General features: G+C 42.7%; 1 protein-coding gene across 7 annotated transcripts in view; it reads right to left on the bottom strand.

Annotated features, from left to right (window-relative positions):
• The window catches only part of LOC309556114 (poly(rC)-binding protein 3-like), a 1,192,398-nt gene that overhangs the window by 280,906 nt on the left and 889,248 nt on the right, over nt 1–22,244 (bottom strand). Inside the window, exon 1 of one of the 7 annotated variants that reach the window (XM_082258443.1) lies at nt 6,359–6,507. The exons of 5 other annotated variants lie outside the window; for them this stretch is intronic. The gene's annotated coding sequence lies outside the window, so the exon portion shown is untranslated. Of the gene's footprint in view, nt 1–6,358; nt 6,508–22,244 lie in introns of those variants that run through there. One more of the 7 variants, XM_082258451.1, reaches the window with a different exon arrangement.

The raw sequence follows: 22,244 nt of genomic DNA, 5'->3' as shown, positions 1-22,244 counted from the left end.
CAAGCCCATTCACATCAATGGGCTGCTATGCCTGTGCAAATGTGGGCCCCCAACCCGCATACATGTGAACCAGGCCTAAAGCAATAGTAAAGTCATTAATTGGTTAAACCTGCAGGAGGACCGGTGTTTTTATCTATTAATGACTTTACTATTGCTTTAGGCCTGGTTCACATGTATGCGGGTTGGGGGCCCACATTTGCACAGGCATAGCAGCCCATTGATGTGAATGGGCTTGAGCTGCTATGCCTGCGTTTTCAGCTGAAAAAAGGTGCATGCAGAATTTAAAAAAATGCAGTGGCCATGAAATCCATCCTTCTTTTGCACCATGCGACTTACCTGCCGTTGCTGCACACGCAAACTGTTTATTTTTAAATGCCGTGCCCACGTATACAAAAAATGCAGAAAGCTTGCCAGAGCAGGAACTGCAGGTTAGTCGCATGGTGCAAAAGCAGGATGGATTTCAAGGCCACTGAATTTAAAAAAAATGCTGCATGCACCTTTTTTCTGCGGAAAATGAGGGCATAGCAGCCCGTTCAAATCAATGGGCTGCTATGCCTGTGCAAATGTGGGCCGCCAACCCGCATACATGTGAACCGCCAACCCGCATACATGTGAACCACCAACCCGCATACATGTGAACCAGGCCTAAAGCAATAGTAAAGTCATTAATAGATAAAAACACCGGTCCTCCTGCAGGTTTAACCACTTCTGGATCGCAAGGATTTGCCCCTTTAAAGACCAGGCCATCGGATCAGAGCGCCAGGACCAGTCATCACCAGGTAGGCCAGACACTGCTTGATGGCTATATAATAATGTAATGTGGGCTGCTAGGCGTGTGTGTGTGTATATATATATTTATTAGAGCTGCACGATTCTGGCCAAAATGAGAATCACGATTTTTTAGCTTGGAATAAAGATCACGATTCTCTCACGATTCTCTGTGTAACAAAAAAAAAAAAAATTGGGATAACTTTACTGTTACGTTTTTTTTTTTTTTTTTATTCATTAAAGTCTAATCATTGCGTTTGAAAGACTGCTGCGCAAATACAGTGTGACATAAAATATTACAACAATCGCCATTTTATTCTGTAGGGTCTCTGCTAAAAAAATATATAAAATGTTTGGGGGTTCTAAGTACTTTTCTAGCAAAAAAAAAACTGATTTTAACTTGCAAGCTGCAAGTGTCAGAAAAAGATCCAGTCTTTAAGAGGTTAAACTTCCTTTCTCCCTGGCAGAGGGAAGGAAAAGATACAAATGTAATCATTTTTGTTTATAGTTAGGAGACTTAATGCTGAAAGGTGTTAGCTGAGTGAGTGAATGAGTCATCCAGCTCACTGAAATGTATCAATTCACAAGTCAGGCAGACTTGACAGAGAAACTCGGTATTTTAAAAATGCCACAATAACAATACCGTGGCTATGCAATACCGCGATATATCGAATTACCGAAAACCGGCATATGTCTAGTCACCGCCACATCCACCACCACCTCAACCTCCCTCCTACTCCATATGGGCCTCGTCCTTCAGAGATGAAGAAGAACATTGTTTTATTTTTCTGTTTTTTTTTGTTGTTTTAAGTTATTTCCCTATCCACATTTGTTTGCAGAGCACTTGCCATGCTCTTAATTACGTTTTGCTGCCATTTGCAGCACTCTAGCCCTTTCCTTTGGTGTTTTAGAGCCATTTTAGTGCCTTAAAGTTCGGGTCCCCATTGACTTCAATGGGGTTCGGTGTCCGGGAAAAGTTCGGTAAAAGTCCGGGACACGGACCCGGACTTTTTTTTAAAGTTCGGCCGAACCCGTCGAACACGGACATCTAGGTGTTCGCTCAACCCTAAACACAACCCAACTAAAATGTACAGCAGAGATGTGAACTGGCCCTAAGTGATAAACACATTTCTCTATCACAAGTTAAGGAAACAACATTAAAGTAGAAAAAAAGATACTAAACTTATTGGGAAGTTATTTCAGAATGATATACTAGAAAATGTTGCCATATCAAAGATAAAAGTCCTATATTTTTAATAACAGACCATTTTAACAGTATTATTAACCTACAGTAACACATTAAAGCGGAGTTCCACCCTGGAATTTTTTTTTTTTTAAAAATACCCCCGGGACAGTCAGGGCTAGTGCATTCCACAATGACTAGCCTCTGATCTGTCCCGGGTTGCACTTACCTGTTAGGACAAATACTTACCTTGAAAACGTCTTGTCCAGCGCTGCCATCTCAGGTGTGGGCAGCTTGAAGCCAGCGAGATCCTCTTCAGCGTCCTCTTCCGCCTTCTTCGGTCCCACGATGCCCTGCGCCGGCCCCGCCGTCACTTCCGGGTCGCGCGCGTCATCCCTCCACAGCTTCTGGGCATGCCCAGAAGCTGTTTAGAAGGGGATGACGCGCGCGGCCCGGAACTGACGTCGGGGCCGGTGCAGGCGCAATTATTCCTGGGAGCTATGACGTTCAGCTCCCAGGAATCATTGCAGAGCCAGGAAGTGACGACGGGCCGCGGCCGAGGAAGGAGGAAGAAGGAAGTAAGGTAAGTATATTTTCTTCGCTACGAGGTAAGTAAGTAAGGTGACCCGGAGCGAGAAGATGGAGGTAAGTATAAAATGAGGGTGGAACTCCACTTTAATGGCTTGATTTTCTAAAGAATAAAGTGCACTCAAACACACTTGTAGTACCCAACCAAGTACTGAAAGTAACTTCTAGTACCCATCAAAGGAGAAGACCTCAATTTAGAAAAAATCCTCTGTACATGGTTGGACTTTTTACAACGCATATATGTTCAAGTTGCCCGTGCTTCACTGCACTGCACATTTGGCAGGCGGATACCTCAGGGTACATTTACACAAAGGCAAAACAAAATGCCTCAACTGACAATTGCTCTTATAGCAAGCAGTGCCTAACCTCATATGTCAATGCAGGTGTGTTGAGAAGGTGCATTGAGATACCTGTTACAATAAATGGCACTGCAGGGCACTGACACACATAGAAAACATTCTATTTGCTAGTAGCAATAACATCTGCTCTACAGTTATCTTCTAGTGCCCAAGCTTTTCCCTATTATTCTTGTGGTACTGTCAATATTTGAAATACTTTATGGGAACAATTTTATGCTTCATTATAATTATGCAAGACAAATATCTTCTTTTTCAGTTGTTAGCAGTACTTTTAGGTATAAAATGATGAGGAACACTTTCTGACTCTAAAGCCAAATCTGAATCGTGTTTTCTTAGTTATAATATTTAAAAAAATATAACAGAACTAAACAAACTGAGCTGTAGCAGCTTAGTGTTGTGTGGGTTTTCTGAGTACTTTGGTTTCTTTCCACACTCCAAAGACATGCTGGTAGGTTAGTTGGTCCACCTTCTAAGCACCTCCTGACTCACCCCTAAGCATTATGTGGGAGAAAACGCTATAGAAATACAAATTTAAAAAAATAAGGGAGATTTACTAAAACTGGTGCACACAGAATCTGGTACAGCTGTGCAAGGTAACCAATCAGCAATGAATTGCACAGAGCGGCCCTGAACCTCCTCTTCTCAGCAGGGCAGCGCTCCTGGTTCCCCCTCTATGTCCAGTGCAGCTTCCCACTTGTGCCCATTGACACAGACAGTGGGACTTGGCCCCCCGCTTTCTTGTCACTGGAGTTGATTGACAGGAGCAGGAGCCAATTCTATCAATCTGCCCACTAGGGAAGGAGACAGCGGCGAGAGCCGCTACTCTTGTGCACGTTACTGGATTGGATCGAGCTCAGGTAAGAATAAGGTGGCGGTGCTGGGGAGGTGCATTGAATGCATTAAGTAAAAAAAAACATTGAGGCTCTAGAACCACTTTAATTTAACAAGCTAAAGTTAGAAGCGGATTGGTTACTATGCACAGCTGCACCATATTCTGTGTGCACCAGTTTTATCAAATCGCCCCCAGTATTTGATGCAGTTCTAGAACAGTCAGACGTTTAATAAAAAAAAAAAAAAAGACCACTGCACAGGAAAGAAACAAGGTGCCTCTAGGCAAAATGTAAGGAACTGCTAATGATATTGACATCTATGTCGGTAGAAAAACCCTGCTGCCTTATATGTCATGTATGGAACTGTATTGTAGAACCTGTTGCTGGGTGCCCAGGACAGAAGGTCAGTCACGACTGAGTAAGAAAATGTCTCCCACTTTATACAGCCTTCTTTCTAAATATCCTTTTTTTGGCTAATTTGTATAATTACTCCTGTATAAAATATGTACAGTCTGATGCCTTTTAAGAAACAATACCCAAAGGTTGCCTTACATAAAACGTGTAGCCTTCATCTGGGGTTCCTAACAAACTTTATAAAACTGTAGTCTAGGTATGTCAATTTTTACATAGTTACATTGATCCTGCTTGGACCAATATAAATATGTATGTGCCATACCTCAGGGATCCCCGTGGAAGCTGGAAGTCACTAGTAGTCACTATCACAGTAATCTCCACTAGCTTCCAGGTCCTGTGTCTATCAGCTGTCCTGCTACTTAGTGAACACATTAGGCTGCCTGCTAAGCACAGGCACCATTCAGGTAACATTTTTCATTTTCTCAGTGGATGCAAATTGTTCTTTGATTGGAAAAGGTGGAGAGGAAGGACAGTGATGCCAAGCTCTCCACCTTGTCCAATCAAAAAATGCTTTGCATTCATTGAGAGAATACAAAGTGTATCCTGAATGGCGCCCATGCCGAGCAATGGCCCCTTCTTTGTTCACAATTCAGCATGATACTCCAACAACCTCAAATTAGAAAACTACAAGGTACACAATTTATTTTACCCACACCCAATGGGGGGGGGGGGGGGGTTGGAACTACTCCACTATTTTATAAACTGCATACAGAGAACTTCAACCCCAATGGATGCAAGCTCAACCTCCCCCATATGCTATAGAGTATTATAAGAAATATAAGAAATCAATTAATTTTATAATAAACATTGTATATATTAACTCTCACAAGTGGGGAACAAACTATGTGCACACACTCCATATGAATGCAAGAATTATCACCATCTTTAATCAAGGAAAAAGTTATTTAAAAGAACACATGACAAATGAAAAGACATTTAAAATCAAATTGCAGCAAACAAGACTCCCTTTCCATTCCTGTCATATACTATCCACTGGTATTTTAAAGTGGTAAAAGTAAACATAGACAGTTGGCTGTCAGATAGCATGTATATTGTTGGACTAGGGGTTCATTTCTAAGGGCTCATAGCTCCCTAAATTGCCTCCTCAATGCAAAGATATTTCACAAGAGCCACTCTTGAATATGGCATATGTAAGTTCCTTGTAGAGTTGTGCATCAAATAGGGGAGTGAACCAACTTCATGATGGTACTTTTCATTAAACACATTGTTATTCCTTTTAATTTATGTGAATTAATCTACATATTAATTCACATATATATTTATATATATAATGTTTAATATATAATGAATTTATTTCTTATATGTCTTATATTACTCTATAGAATATGGGGGAGGTTGAGCTTGCATCCATTGGGGTTGACGTTTGTGTATGCATTTCACAATTCAGCATGGCAGTTGCTCAGAACAGGACATGGAAGCTAGTGGAGATCAATGTATTAGTGGTGCCTACTACAGGGATTTCCAATTTTCATGGGGATCCCACAGGTTTGGCACATATATAATTACATTGGTCGAGCTTGGAAAAATGACTGTACCTAAACTTCAACTTTAACAATATTCACACAAAAACATTTAAAAGAACCAGCTTGGTTGTATTTAGGGTTTCATTGCTTTCTGACAAATGTATAGAGAGTGAGAGAACCATAGAGAATGATGCATACATTATTATAGTGTATGTAATGTGTGTAAAGTGTATATAAACAATAACCATCATAAGCACATTATATCTCTGCCATTCAAAGAAATTGTAGCATGGAGCACAGTTAATAATTTAGAGCCTTAGAACTCCATTTAGAACTCCATGTAATGTTTATAAAAATCTACAAGTAAATGTTATTAGCTTTAAAATCAAATTGCTTTGCCTTAGTCCTAGCTGAAATCATTATAGGTGACACACATATTTTGGGAGGTTGGTGAGATTGCTGCTTTCAAAAGCTTTCTAATGTCTAAATGGATGCGACCAAGGAGTGTGCTTTGTAGAGAATATGATGTATGCCAAATATATTGCATTTTAAGTTATTTCTGAGTTAACTGATAAGTGCTGGTAGCTTATGCTGGTGTTGGGATCCAACGAGTTATTTAACATAAACATTTCTTTTTTTTAAAAAAGTGTTGGCTCTAAACCAGCAGGAATTGAGATGAAAACTCGATATTGTATTAATGCAGATAGGAAACACAGAAAAAGTCAGCATTACCTTCAGGATAATGGCGTCCCGCTTATGCTTTCTAAAAGAGATATGACCACACAGCTGCCCATCTCCCAGGATGCACACAAAGATATGATATTTGCTTATTTCAGTCAGTCTCCCCAAAAGAATGCTCTTTTTATGCTTTTATGAAATAGCTCATTCTCATGGCATTCATTTATATGCACACTCTGCTTCTTTCCTGCTCACTACAAAAATAAAAGAAGCCTGTGGAACATGGATGAGGAGGAATCGGCCCATTTGTGAAAGGCTGAATGTACAATTACAATTCATTCCTACAGTCAGATGACGGGGCCCGTAACACCCTATACATTGTTAGCAGGAAAAGAATTGCACAATATAGTCACAGATTAATACTGAGCAGCAAATTCTTCCCACTCATTTGGCTGGCCATATTATCCTACTGAAGGTGTTTGAAGCATGGATTGCAGGGGGAATTGATATCCGTTTGCATTCATCCAATTTACCTGCATTATCCTCCTGGGATTCATGGCATTAAACAACAGCTTCCACAGGTCAAGAGTGCTAACTTAATTATATTTCTTCCCCCTACATCACTGCTACTTCACTGTGAAGGGAAGACTGATGTAGGGGGTCAGCTGCAAACAAAAGGAGGTCTCCGTGATCACAGGGTGACAGGATGAACAACCATGTTGTCTCTGAACTTGAATGGATACCGGTTTGTCATTGAAATGTTCGGGTAAAATGAAAACAAGACATTAATCCTTTTTGCTGAACAGATGCCAGGTTCTGCTCGCTGGCAGAATATCTCATACTAATTCTTAGCAAAAGGAATAATTTGTCTCGTTCATTCATCTCTGCCTAGGATTTCTATTGTACAAGTTATTGTCACAAGAACGTAGACATTGCTTGGATAACCCATGACCACACCGTTGCCATTTAGGCATCACTGGCATATGGATGAGCTCCGAGCTATATTTATGTGTACAGCTGTGAATGCATTTTATTATTAATATTTTTATTGCTACCGAAAGGGAACAATAAGATTTATGATTAAAACTGTACAGATAAGATACACTTATTTAGACCAGCTGGCATTTGGTAAAAATTCCTAAAGCATATCTATATTCAAAATGTAAAATCATATATTTGTTTCTACCTTGTATTTCAATTATTTCTAGCCTACTCCTATTACTCTGAAGGATCTTGAGCTTTGTAAACTTACTTTGTAAAGACCCCCCACCAGTGTTTGATTTGTAAGGGGGCAAAAGGGGAAAATGCCCTGCCAGAGGTGGCCTCAGACTTATTTTAGAAAATAATTCAACTTATTTTCTCTCAAGACTCCAGTATTGTGTTCTTTGAGCAAAAGTTGTCCAGTTTGCAGCTTTTGCCAAGCTTCAAACATGTTTCACTTCATCTCAACAGGCAGTTTTATGATGTTTTATGATGAATACCAGGTGTTAAAGTGGGTGTAAACCCCATTCATGAAATCTGAGCTGGACACATATATCTTTAGTGTTTACTTATCTCTCTCCAAAGCCCTAAGTCCTGTGTTGTTCTGCTGCTCCGTTCCTCTGTTATCAGCATGATAACTTCTGACAAGTTCTCCAACACAGCAGATTAAAAGCAGATGAAAATTTGTGTCGGGGAAGGGACTTAGAGACAGATAAGCAGAGAGCTGGTTTATTCACAGCACGGCTCTGCAAGTTTCTTCATTCCTCTGCCTATGTGGAGGGGGGAGGGGGGTGTGCGCCTTTCCTCTTATCAGCTCACACACAGTGTAAGCCTAGACTTCCCTCCCACTGCTGAAACAGGAAGACATGTTTGTAACACAATGTTCACTTTCTAACGAATGTATAAAGCTGAAGACAGCAGATATACATGAAAAACGTATGTAGGGAAACTTATCTCATCTCTGTGTATCATCTGAGGCAGGGTCGGTACAAGGGTTGGGTGGAAGGGGGCACTTGCCCTGGGCGGTGTTTTAATCTGTGGTGAGGGGGGGCGCACTGGGAGCTACCATTGCTGCTCCTGCCTCACTGACAGGAGTGACTGCGCCGTATCTTCACTGCATATCTACTGATTCCTGACTCCTCCGCTCATCCAACTCTGCCTTATCTACTGCAGCTACTAATCACTCTCTCCTCCCACACTCCCATCCTCACCTTGCTGTCCTTCCCGGGACACCTCACCGTCTTCCCTGGTACTCTCACTTGTCCGGCTCATCCCTGCTTCGCCTCGCCCACACCTCTCTCTACCTTTCCTGCACAATCATACAGTCAAGTCAATAAGTCAGCACCGATCCTCCCTGCTTCTCTGCCCTGTTGATTTTTCCCCTTCTCCTTCTCTTATCTGTTGTTCTGTCTATAAATCTTCACTACACATTTCCTGCAGCCTCTGGTCTCAGCTTAGCATTCCACAATCCCTTTCCATCTTAGTTTGCTTTTAGCTCTTGTTATTGTCCTGTCCCCATCATGCAGCCTAGCACTCCATCACTTTGCTCCTCATTAGCATGTGTGGTTTACCTGCAATTTTAGGTGCACTTCCATTAAATCTTATTAAACTGTGTGTTTTCATGAAAGCAAATCACAGTCCTGCATGCTGCATCTTTGATGCACGTTCAGAAAATGCACAGTCCATGAGAATTCATTGGGAGCGCACCTTAAACTGCAGGTAAACAGCACATACAATTGCAATGCAGACAAACCCCAGCGCACCAGTGTGAACCCGCTATAAGGCTTGTATATCAGGATTGTGCACAAAATTGTGGCTTTCCTGATGAACACAGAAGCACACGTTCCTTTTAGTAGATGCTCAGCAGTGCCATTATTAGTTAAGAGCACCCCCACACATCTGCTAACACACTCATGTTCACACACACCAAACCACATGGTGCCGCAGTGGTTTGGTGTGGCACATTTTTAGAAAAGGGTCATGGACTTATTTCCCCTATTTTTCACCTGTAGGGAAACCTATTGAGCAAAACATTTTGGGATGCATAGCATCACAGCTGCATCATGTGCATACCCCATACGGCTGCATTTGAAGCTAAAAGGGGTGGAGACAGTAAAACTGCAGCTCAACCACCTTTATTTATGACCTCCCCAGTACAAGTGTAAGCAAGGCCATAGGGCTCATTCACACAGGTGAGAGGAAGGTAAAAATAGGCAGTTGAGCTGCAGTTTTAGTGCCCCAACTGCCCACCTGAACAAGGAGATGTTGTCAGTCAGGTCTGTATACTTCGCAAAATTGAAATGGCATGTACTGCACACAATAGAGGCACAGTAGTTCAGCATTTTTAGGGGTAAAACAGGAGGTAGAAACATATGGTCCCCTCACCACCTGTCAAACACCAGCAATGATAGCCACATGTTTAAATGAACCCTTAGATACCTTTCTCCCCCCTTCCTCCCCCAGAGCCCCCCTAGAGCCCTTTAAGCCCATGCCCCCTTCAGAGTCCACCTCCCCTCCCTCATCCCACTGACATAGATGCCAATCAGTCTGTCTCAGATTGACACCAACAACATTCTATAGCAGCATCATTTCCTCCTAGTGTTACCGTCAACACAGGGATATTTTTTCCATATAGTGACACTGCAGAAGCAGGGACAATTTTCCCCAGGGACACCACCAATGCTGGGACATTTTTCCTTCCAGTGACACCACCAACCACTACCCCATATGTGTGCACCAATTTTATACTCTCCAGGTTGCTGCAGTGTAACAGTGTAACACTAAATACTATTTCACTGCATGTCACAAACATTGCAGACCTTGCACCACTATTAGTCCAATCCCAGTGAGGGGCGCATTTTGCGATCTTTGCCCTGGGTGTTGGATGACCTTGTCTCAGCACTGATCTGAGGCTGTTCACTTCACTGGGTATATGTGAGGGTTTACATCTACTTTAATATATCTCTTAGAATAGATTTGAGCATGATGGCCACCAGTTGTTTGAGAGAAAGATCATTCAGCAAATTGGCACTGATAAAGAATTATCTGAGAACCGTGATGACCCATGAAAGATTAAGTGCTCTGAGCCTACTGACTGTCCAGAGCAGAAACTTAAAGATGATACAGTTTGTTGAGTTAGTTAAACAATTTGCAGATGCAAAGTGCAAGAAGAAAGACTTATTGTTAATATTGTAGTGTGATGCATAACTGTGATGTATCACTTGCCAGTTCCAATTACCTGTGTAATGTAAATGTTGAAATAAAAAGCATAAAGGGTCTTCTTTGGAATCTAACTTTTTTTTTTTTTAAATTTAGAAAAATGTGGTTTAATATTTATTTCAGTTCACTTTTTCATTTGTCATATAATTTAGTTGATATGTTCAGGGGCCCCCTAACTTGAACTGCCCTGGTCCTCCCAAGATCTAAATCTGGCACTGTCCCCCACACATTTATTTCCTTGAATTCTATGACATGTATGCCATGTGAGTAGGCACTGCTGTACCACACATTTCACAGAGCTTGCAGATGAGTTTTAGGAGGTACCATGGGGCATGTGGTCTTTGGCAATTTAAAGTAAACAGTGGAGGAGAAGCTGCAAAGCATGCAAGGAATCCAGGAAGTTGTTAAAAGAGATGGCCAGCAGACAGGCAGAACTCACAACAAGACAGGAAATTTTTCAAGTAGGCAAATATTGGATTGTCAAAAAAGTACCTATTTTTATTATTACAATGCTGATGTCATTAAATGAAATTTTATGCTGTGGCCATAGAACTTATTTACCCCTTCCCACTGGCCTCCTATATGTGGCAGCCAGGCCCGGACTGGGACAAAAAATAGGCCCGGGCATTTTAGGCTGAGCAGCCCATTTTTTTTTTTTTTTTAAACAAAATGACCAATGATGAACAACTACCGGTTTCTCTGTTTTTTAGTTATATTTAACCTGCACACCCATGCGATCCGATTCTGCAAATCGCACTGTGTTTTGAAAACCGATTGCGGGGTGTCGTTAACCTAACATACACTCTGCAATCTGTTTGCATGGACGGGTTGCTATTTAGATGCAGTCCGCATTTGGTGTGAACTCAGGCTAAGAGATAACAGGTAATTTTAGGGTACATTAAAAATATATTACCCAATTTTTGGGTAAAATATAAAAGATAGGGGATAGGGATGACATCAGTAGTGGTGGTGGTGGGATAGGGATGACATCAGTAGCGGTGGTGGTGGGATAGGAATGACATCAGTAGCAGTGGTGGTAGGGATAAGGATGACATCAGAAGCAGTGGGAATAGGAATGACATCAGTGGCAGTGGTAGTGGGAATTGGGATGACATCAGTGGCAGTGGTAGTGGGAATTGGGATGACATCAGTGGCAGTGGGTATTGGGATGACATCAGTGGCAGTGGGGATTGGGATGACATCAGTGGCAGTGGGGATTGGGATGACATCAGTGGCAGTGGTGGTGGGGATAGGGGTGACATCAGTGGTGGTGGGGGATAGGGGGGACATCCGTGGCAGTAGTGGTGGGGATAGGGGTGACATCCGTGGCAGTGGTGGTGGGGATAGGGGTGACATCCGTGGTGGTGGTGGTGGGGATAGGGGTGACATCCGTGGTGGTGGGGATAGGGGTTACATCAGTGGCAGTGGTGGTGGGGATAGGGGTGACATCAGTGGTGGTGGGGGATAGGGGTGACATCAGTGGCAGTGGTGGTGGGGATAGAGGTAAGATCAGTGGCAGTGGTGGTGGGGATAGAGGTGACATCAGTGGCAGTGGTGGTGGGGATAGGGGTGACATCCGTGGTGGTGGGGATAGGGGTGACAACAGTGGCAGTGGGAATAAGAATGACATCAGTGATAGTGGGGATTGGGATGACATCAGTGGCAGTGGTGGGGATAGGGATGACATCAGTGGCGGTGGTGGTGGGGATAGCGATAACATCAGTGGGAATGATGAGGATAGGGGTGACATCAGTGGCAGTGGTGGTAAGGATAGGAATAACATCAGTGGCAGTGGTGGTGGGGATAGGAATGACAATGTCTGCCACTGATGTCATCCCTATGCTCATCACCACTGCCACTAATGTCATCCTTATCCCCACCGCTACTGATGTCATCCCTATCCCCCCCATCACCACTGCCTCATGGGAGGGGGGGAGAGATCAGACAGAGGGATGGCGGTGGGAGAGATGGGATCTGGTAGAGGTATGGCGGTGAAAGAGATGGGATGCGGCAGAGGTATGGGATCAGGCAGAGGTATGGCAGTGGGAGGGATGGGATCAGGCAGAGGTATGGCGGTGGGAGAGATGGGATCAGGCAGAGGTATGGCAGTGGGAGAGATGGGATCAGGCAGAGGTATGGCAGTGGGAGAGATGGGATCAGGCAGAGGTATGGCAGTGGGAGGGATGGGATCAGGCAGAGGTATGGCGGTGGGAGAGATGGGATCAGGCAGAGGTTTGGCATTGGGAGAGATGGGATGAGGCAGAGGTATGGCATTGGGAGAGATGGGATGAGGCAGAGGTATGGCATTGGGAGAGATGGGATGAGGCAGAGGTATGGCGGTGGGAGAGATGGGATGAGGCAGAGGTATGGCGGTGGGAGAGATGGGATGAGGCAGAGGTATGGCGGTGGGAGAGATGGGATGAGGCAGAGGTATGGCGGTGGGAGAGATGGGATGAGGCAGAGGTATGGCGGTGGGAGAGATGGGATGAGGCAGAGGTATGGCGGTGGGAGAGATGGGATGAGGCAGAGGTATGGCGGTGGGAGAGATGGGATGAGGCAGAGGTATGGCGGTGGGAGAGATGGGATGAGGCAGAGGTATGGCGGTGGGAGAGATGGGATGAGGCAGAGGTATGGCGGTGGGAGAGATGGGATCAGGCAGAGGTATGGCGGTGGGAGAGATGGGATCAGGCAGAGGTATGGCGGTGGGAGAGATGGGATGAGGCAGAGGTATGGCGGTGGGAGAGATGGGATGAGGCAGAGGTATGGCGGTGGGAGAGATGGGATGGGATGAGGCAGAGGTATGGCGGTGGGAGAGATGGGATGAGGCAGAGGTATGGCGGTGGGAGAGATGGGATGGGATGAGGCAGAGGTATGGCAGTGGGAGGGATGGGATGGGATGAGGCAGAGGTATGGCAGTGGGAGGGATGGGATGGGATGAGGCAGAGGTATGGCAGTGGGAGTCTGTGTTTTTAAATTGTGCTGCTGGCCTGCTGCCATTCTTTCCTTACCTGTTGTTGAGGTCTTGGCTCCTGTCCTGGTCGTGGGTGGTGGTGTTAATGCAGCTCCAGGGCAGGCACTAACTTGACACTGACGACTCCTCCACACTCTGACTCACTTAAGTTCAGACAGTCACTGTCTCAGACTCAGACACACTGTCAGTGTCTGTCTGCGGCGACGGCGACTGCTCACTTCCCGCTTCTTCCTGTGACAACAAGGCAGCATGGGGTCCCCGCCGGCCTCTAGCTCCACCCCCGGCCTTCACTTCACTTCACAGTCACACGGACGGTCCACCCACCGACTCCACCCCCTCCTGAGCTACGCTGGAGCCTGGATGCCGCTGCGGAGCCGGCTGCCAGCTGAGCAAAGTTAGGAGTGGGGAGTCGGGGATAGCGGCGGGCGGCCAGATTGCCGTAATGCGGGGCCCGGGCAGTCGGGGACAGTGGCGGGGTGGGCGGGCGGCCAGATTGCGGTAATGCGGCGGCGGCCCTCAGACTCCGCGGAATCGGCCGCGGAGAGGCAGGCAACGGCCGGACGGCGGACACTGTCTTCCATTATAGTGCGCCTGGCGCTGGACTCGGAGCAGAGGCCTCGGCGGCCCACCGGGCATATGCCCGCTGTGCCCAATGGTCAGTCCGGCCCTGGTGGCAGCATTGCATTGGCTGGTGGCATTGTGCTGAAAGCATGCCCAGCACTGTGACCAATCTGTCATTGACAGCTACTAGGGACTGTTTACGATCGGGAGGTGCAGGGTGCATTTATATCATTTATATAATTTTAACTAGCAGAGGGACACATACTTTTAAAACATTAAGGGCAGGGAAGCAAGCCATGAGCAATAATACCATATACAGTATAAGCTGCATCCAAGGTTTGCTTTTTTAGATTTGTGGGGTGAGGTAAACTATACTGAAAAGTTTGGTAATAGGTACAGCTATCATTTAAAGTGACAGAAAACAATATCCTTATTCTCCAAAAACAATCCATACATATGCACTGCTTAATGGTCTAGTAATATGTCCTTTATAAAATCATCTCTTAATATGTTTTTCTGCCTCCGTGTTAAATCCTCTTCCTTGACCTTTCTCTTTTATTCTCAATCAATTTGTTTAGAAAGAGCAGTCACATGCATTGCTCTATGCACATCCCATAGTACATAGTCCATTTTGGGAGTGAGAAAAAAAGGCTGATTGCATTCCTACATACAGTGGGACCATAGGTGTGTGCAGCCTATTGCATTAGGATGTGCGTACCAAAGCTCAAACGTGCATGCATGTGTGTGTATTCATGTAAATAAATAAATATATATATATATATATATATATATATATATATATATATACACACATGTATATAGTGTGTATATATATATATATATATATATATATATATACACACACACAAACTCACATAAATAAATGTAAACAAACATTTTAATAACCACTTCCCCTGGTTGGATGTCATATGACGTCATGGATTTGAGTGGAGATATCTGAATGATGTCTTCAGCTACAGGCATCATCCAGATATCTTTTTTTCAGCCAGTGATTCCCTGCAGTGTAAAATCCATCTTAGCGGCTGTTTAGCTGCTTGATTGCTTTTTCCGTCCCCTCCCCTGTCCTCCAGGGCTTCTCTGGGCACTCCCGTGCGATTGGGGAGAATGGATCCGGCGGCAGCGCTGGATTACCATAGAGCTGGCCGTGGGCCACATAGTCCCCGGCCATCTGTATGACCCTCGGAGGCCAGAAGCAACGTCATGACGTCACTGCCAGCTCTGGCAGATGTAAACACTGCCATTTTTTTACTGGAATCATGAGATCAATTTTTTTTTTTGATCGCAGGCTTAACAAGAATAGAGGAGAGATATGGGGACTTATAGACCCCATATCTCTCCATAAAGAAGACCTGTCATGCCCTATTCCTATTACAAGGGATGTTTACATTTGTTGTAATAGGAATAAAAGCAATCAAAAAATGAAGAGAAAGTGTAAAAATAAAAACTAAAATAAACAATTAAACAATTAATTTAATTTTATTTTTTAAAGCCCCCCCTCCTGCTCACACGCAGAAATGAATGCAAATGTAAACGGTATTCAAAATACACATGTGAGGTATCGCTGCGATCGTTAGAGTGAGAACAATATTTCTAGCACTACAGTAGATCTCCTCTGTAACTCTAAGCTAGTAGCCTGTAAAATCTGCGTCACATGGGTGATTGGGGTGTGCCCAGACACATCCGGCAAACCCTGTGCCCAAGCCCATGAGTGGGACCAGGGAGAACAAACATAGCCACCATATAACAGGAAGCTGTTTGGAAATTTGGTGGAGGCTGAGAACAATAGAAGGTACTTTTTCAATTAAGAATACATATGTCAACTTTTTTTTTTTTTTAAACAGAGTTTAGTGTCACTTTAGATATAGCTAGCAAAAGTACCTGAATCAATCTGCAGATCAGGCCCTTGTAGTTGCCTGCACAGCATACTGGAAATGGGAAGCTCAGAACTGCACTAATCACAATGCTGTTACTCACAATGTAAACATGCTTACAGAATGGGTAAACATGAGTCATTTTGCTGCTGCTTTATTTTATGGGGCAGGCCAAGGCTGCTGAGCTGAAGTGTAGTTTCAAAGGCACGGGGCATGGCTGTTCCGTCTGGCAGGGCTACTTGGATAAGAGAATCCTTTGACAACTGTATTTATACAGGGGATAGTTACCTGGAGTTTAGCTTTAGGTAGAAGATATAAATGGATCAGGGCTCGCTATAAGTGCTTCCTAACAACATATCCAACATAAAAATATTATATAATAGAAGGTGAAAAAATTGCTGTATTAATGTCTATTATATTTTTTTAATTTCCATGCTCGGCACTCCCCACTGTGGAACCATAAAATTCGTTTTTAGATGTGCCTTTTTAAATTAGGAAGAAACTCTTAATAGTAATATAATCAGTGTGCCTGTCATTACAAATAGTTGTTTTCAGATTTTAATGATATCCACATCACATACATCAATAGATATAGTGCCACTGGGAGAATAGAGCAGACGTTGAGCAGCAGAATGCCTTTTGAAATCTGCTGACTGAAATTAATATGATCTCAAGTATGGAGGGACCAGCTACAAACTGTAGGGGGTACTGAAAATAAGTATGTGCTTTTAACAGTGTTATTATTATAGCCTGTGGTAGATGTAGTACAATAGCAGCTGAAATGTTTGAGAGTCAGTCAAGATCTTCCCTGATAAAGGATGGAAGGATATGATAGGACAAATCCTAGGAGCCAGGTAGCCATTACACCTAAAAAAAAGTTTTGTTTTATTGTTAATGGAAGCATGCATCCTCTGGCCTCTTACAATTGGCTGCCCATATCTGCAAAGGACTGAATGACTTTCTTAAAGAGACACATATCAGTGTGGTCACTTGAGGTCATTTTTGAAGTGACTTTAACATATTTTCACGCTTAGGGCTCGTTTACACTAGCATTGCCCTCTGAAAAGCAATCCACAGTGAATCTCCTTTTAGATGGCATTTGACAGGCAAAGAGGATGCGATATGTCACCACCTGCTTTAACCCCTATACGTCCACTCCACTGTTCTTCATTACACGCTGCTGCTGTTGCTGTTGCAGGGCAATTGAAGCACAATTCATTTCACTTGAAAGGGTTGCAGTCAACAGCAAAAGAATGCAAAGAATGAATTAAGGTAAAACAATTCTGCCTTTAGGAACACTTTAAATGTTATTTCATATTGTAGAATTTGAATGATCACAGAAATCAGATATTTTGGCACAACATACAGTATGTTGGGGGTTACACACTTCAAGCATTAAGGTAACATTCATCCACAAGGCACTTTTCAACAGCAATATAATATGAGCTTACAGACCACAGAATGCTTAAAGAGCACTTGGAAGAGATATCAGAATTACAGGGTCGCCCTGAGATACTTAGTTTATGTGGGAAAACATTTCCAAGAAGCTAGTAGAAGAGATATCTTGTAAGAGGGAGCCTACTCTTTCCCTCCTTGTCTGGTACTTTTCCCTAACACTGTTCCTATTCTTACCATAACAAGAGGCAGAGTTGTATAAAGTACTCGAAACCCATACTTGAGTAAAAGTACAAGTGCTTGATCAAAAAGTGACTTGAGTAGAAGTGGAAGTGCTCGATCAAAAAGTGACTTGAGTAGAAGTACTAAAGCATTCAACATTTTTTGTACTTAAGTATTGCAAGTAGTTTTTTTTAAAAATGTTGCTACTCAAGTACTGAAAGTAAAAGTACCAGTAGTTTTGAAAAAAAATTGCTACTCAAGTACTGAAAGTAAAAGTACAAGTACTGTGTTATGTAGTTATTAAAGAAAGAAGTCAAAAGTTTGAACATCATATTGTTTTTTATTATTTCAAATGCAGCTTTTATTTATACATACAGTAGCTTTTATTTTCATATGCGATGATAATACACATGTTTTGAGCTTCATGAAACCTGCCATCTACTGTTCTGGCAGTGGTAATTTTTATAATTGTAGCGAGTAACTATGCAACACAAAAAAAAAAAATCGGAGTAGAAGTATTGAAATCATTGAAAAAATGTAGTGAAGTAAAAGTGGAAGTAGGAGAAAAAAATTCTACTCCAGGAAAGTACAGATACCGCCTTTCGGTACTAAAGTACAGTAGTGAAGTAGTTCTACTTAGTTACTATACATCTCTGACAAGAGGGGCTTACTCCCACAGGATTTCAGCATCCAACAGCAGGCTCCGGCCTCCTCAAGATGGCCACCTAGAGCCAATAATAGGAAACAAATTAGTCTCCAGGGGTTTGATGCATGCCTGAAGAAGCCACAAATTGCCACCTTCAAGTCAGCGGATAAACTTCAACCCAAGCTTACAAGCCTCTGCTTACAAGCTAAGGATTGCTCAGTGCCAAAAGAGAGGCTAAGATTCAAAGAGGTAAAGGACTTTGCATGTAACATGACTGGCCAGACATCTGAACAAGGATAATGCAAGAAGAAGTGGGGGAGGTTAGACTGAGGGTCCAGGGTGGAGAGTGCATTGGGCTTTAACTATTGTTGATGCAAATGTGTGCCAGACAAGAAGTACATTGTTTTCAATCAGTTGGCCAATTAACAGACCTGCTTCATGAGAAAGAGCAGTACTGGGGTGTACTGCATACCAGAAAGCAAAGTTTGCACATGTAATGAGCAATAATTGCAACCTCCATATGCATATATATTTACAAATTATGCATTAAAAGGTTTCTAAACAGTAACACAACATCTATTATCACTTAATAATATTTCAAAACAATACCTCTTCAAATGATATCATAGCTGCTAATTGCACTGCCTGGTCAAGCTATGTCTTGTATTTTGTGTGAGAAAATTACACAAGGCAGCTGTCTTATCTGAAAAGGTTTAGTTTACATAGACAGACCTATCCCTCCTCCCACTGAAGTCTAGTCATACTTTGCACACATCCAGACTTCAGTGCAGTCAGGGCCATGAAGAACGGAGAATTCTAGCAGCAAATACAACATGAAAAAGAAATATGGTTATTTAATAGTTCAGCCTGAATCTTTGCCAAGCTGCAATTAGAAGCATGCAGATGCAATGTATAATTCAGTGTTTTGGTAGTGGTCCCTTTAAGGGATTATGTCATCCTCCTGTATGGAGTCCTTAGTAACAACTGCTCTCTCCCAACTAATAGGGCTAAGTTTCTTCAGTCAGATGGGCGTGTGGGCTTGGGCACTAGAGGTGAGGTATATTGAATTATGACAGTCTGAAGGGGACCAGGCTGAGGAGAAGATAAAGTGATGTTGTTATGCCCAGTGTGGAATAAATACTCTTCAATAATGTAGGCCAGAATGTGGACATTCATAAAGTTTTACTCAAAAGTTTGCATCCCTTTGGAGTAACATACAGTATGTACCATTTTAAAAGAAAACACGAGTGAGTGGGCAAAACACATTTCTTTTATTTCTTGGGAATCTCTAAGGAATGTATATTCAACTGTAGGTCATAACAGAATAGCACAATAGTAAATCAAAACATAGCAACAAGTAAACAAATGAAATTACCCCTGTTCAAAAGCCTGCATATCCTTAGTTTTAAAACTGTGTATTGCCCCCTTTAGCATCAATGACAGTGTGAAGTCTTTTGTAATAGTTGTCTAGGAGGCCCCAAATTCTTTCAGGTGGTATAGCTGCCCATTGATCTTGGCAAAATACCTCCAGGCTATGCAAAGTATTTGGTCGTCTTGCATAAACTGCACATTTGAGATCTCCCCACAGTGGCTCAATGATATATGGTTTAGAAGACTGTGATGGCCACTCCAGAACCTTCACTTTTTTCTGCTGTAACCAGGGACTGTCAACTTGGCCTTGTGCTTAGGGTCATTGTTGTGCTGGAATGTCCAAAAACGTCCCATGTGCAGCATTCGTGCAGAAGAATGTAAATTGCCCGCCAGAATTTTCTGATAACATACTGCATTCATATTGCAATCAATTTTCCCAAGAGACCCTGTGCCATTAAAGCTCACCGCCCCCAAAAAAACTTCCGTGAGCCATCACCATGCTTCACAGTGAGGATGGTATTCTTGTCGCCAAAGGCCTTGTTGACCCTTCCCCAAACATAGCACTTATGGTTGTGACCATAAAGTTCTGTTTTGGTCTCGTCATTCTAGATTACAGTGTGCCAGAAGCTGTGAGGTGTGTCAAGCTGTTGTCAGGCATATTATAACCAGGCATTAGTGCAGTAAAGGCTTCTTCATGGCAACTGGACCATGCAGCTCATTTTTTTATTTATATAAGTATCATCATTTTGTGCTCCTTGAAACAACCACACTGTCTTTTTCCAGAGCAGCCTGTATTGCTCCTGAGGTTACCTGTGGGTTTTTCTTTGTATCCAGAACAATTCTTCTGAGTAGTTGTGACTGCAATCTTTCTTGGTCTACTTGACCTAGGCTTGGTATCAAGAGATCCCCAAATTTTCCACTTCTTAAAAAGTGATTGAACAATACTGACTAGCATATTCAAGGCTTTGGATATCTTTTTATATCCTTTTCAATCTTTATAAGATTCAATTGCGTTGTTAAGTGGATATTTTGACAGTACTATTCTGCTCCCCATGGCTCAGTATCTAGCCTGCTCAGTGCATTTACATAAGAGCTAACAAACTCATTGACTATGTAGGAATGCAAATTTGAATTGCCATTTTAACCTGTGTATGTCACCTTGTGTATCTGTACCAAGGCCAAATATTCTAGGGTATGTAAACTTTTGATCAGGGCCATTTGGGTGATTTTTGTTATCATTATGATTTAAAAGGGAGCCAAATAACTATGTGATAATAAAAGACTTCATATAATCACTATCCTTAACCACTTTAAGACCGGAAGGATTTGCCCCCTTAATGACCAGGCCCTATTTTGCGATTCGGCCTTGCATTAATTTAACGGACAATTGCGCGGTCGTGCGATGCTGTAACCAAACAAAATTTACGTCCTTTTTTCCCCACATATAGAGCTTTCTTTTGGTGGTATTTGATCACCTGTGTAATTTTTATTTTTTGCGTTATAAACAAAAAATAGTGACAATTTTGAAAACAAAAAAAAGCAATATTTTTCACTTTCTGCTATATAACATTCCCCAAAAAAAGTTTAAAAATCAAACTTTTTAACATTTTAGGCCAATTTGTTTTCTGCTACATATTTTTGGTAAAAAAAAATCACAATAAGCGTATTTTGATTGGTTTGCGCAAAAGTTATCTCGTCTACTATCTACGGGAAAGATTTATGCCATTTTTATTGTTTTTTTGTTTACTAGTAATGGCGGTGATCTGCGATTTTTTGCGGGACTACAATATTGCGGCAGGCAGATCGGACCCCTAACTGACATTTTTGACAATTTTGGAGGTACCAGTGACATTACTACAGTAATCAGTGCTAAAAATATGCACTGTTACTGTAATAATGACACTGACAGGGAAGGGGTTAACAGTATATGTGATCAAGGGGTTAACTGTGACCCTAGGGGAGTGATTCTAACTGTGGGGGAGTGTGGCTTCTGAGATGACTACAGAGATATGTGATCCTATATAAAAGGATCACATGAGTGATCGACTGTGTTTACAACAGCAGACCGCCCTTCTCTCTCAGCAGGGAGCGATCGCGGGTGTCAGGCGGCAATCGGAGCTGCCTGACACCCGCATCGGCTTCCCCGCTGATGATCGGGGGCTGCCGGCGGCACGTGCTCGCCCCCTAGCTTTTGCCTGTATGAGCCACCCTGCCGGGCGGCGGGTGGTCGGGAACTGGTTAAATAAAAGACAGTTTTTTTGGCATGAACAGTCATATTTTCAATATCAATGCCAAAATGTCATGATTTCTGCCAGGCTATGCAAACTTTTGAGCACGACTGTAAATTCAGAGACTAAGAGAAGCCTCAAATTAGGTAGTTACCAAAGAGGATCAAAATAAATGAAACAATAAAGTGTTACATTGCCTGGTCCTCCTTGGTAACTACTTAATTTCAGGCTTCCATTAGTCTTTGAATTTATGGATGCATGTTTTAGTTATGAGGACAACACTCAAAGAGCTGAGTTGGTGAACCCCAAAGAGGTGAGTTGGTGAATCCCCAAAAAAATGTGTGTTTTTACCTAAGTCCAGATGTATGGGGGATAGACTCCCCTTTAACATTGTTTTGACACACTTCCAGTTTTAAATGAGTATTATTATTATTATTACGAATCTGGACATTCC

Source organism: Pelophylax lessonae, assembly GCF_965119305.1.
Source record: "Pelophylax lessonae genome assembly, chromosome: 5".
NCBI lineage: Eukaryota > Metazoa > Chordata > Amphibia > Anura > Ranidae > Pelophylax > Pelophylax lessonae.
The sequence above is the reverse complement of the archived record's forward strand: the minus strand, read 5'-3'. Positions and strand labels throughout refer to the sequence as shown.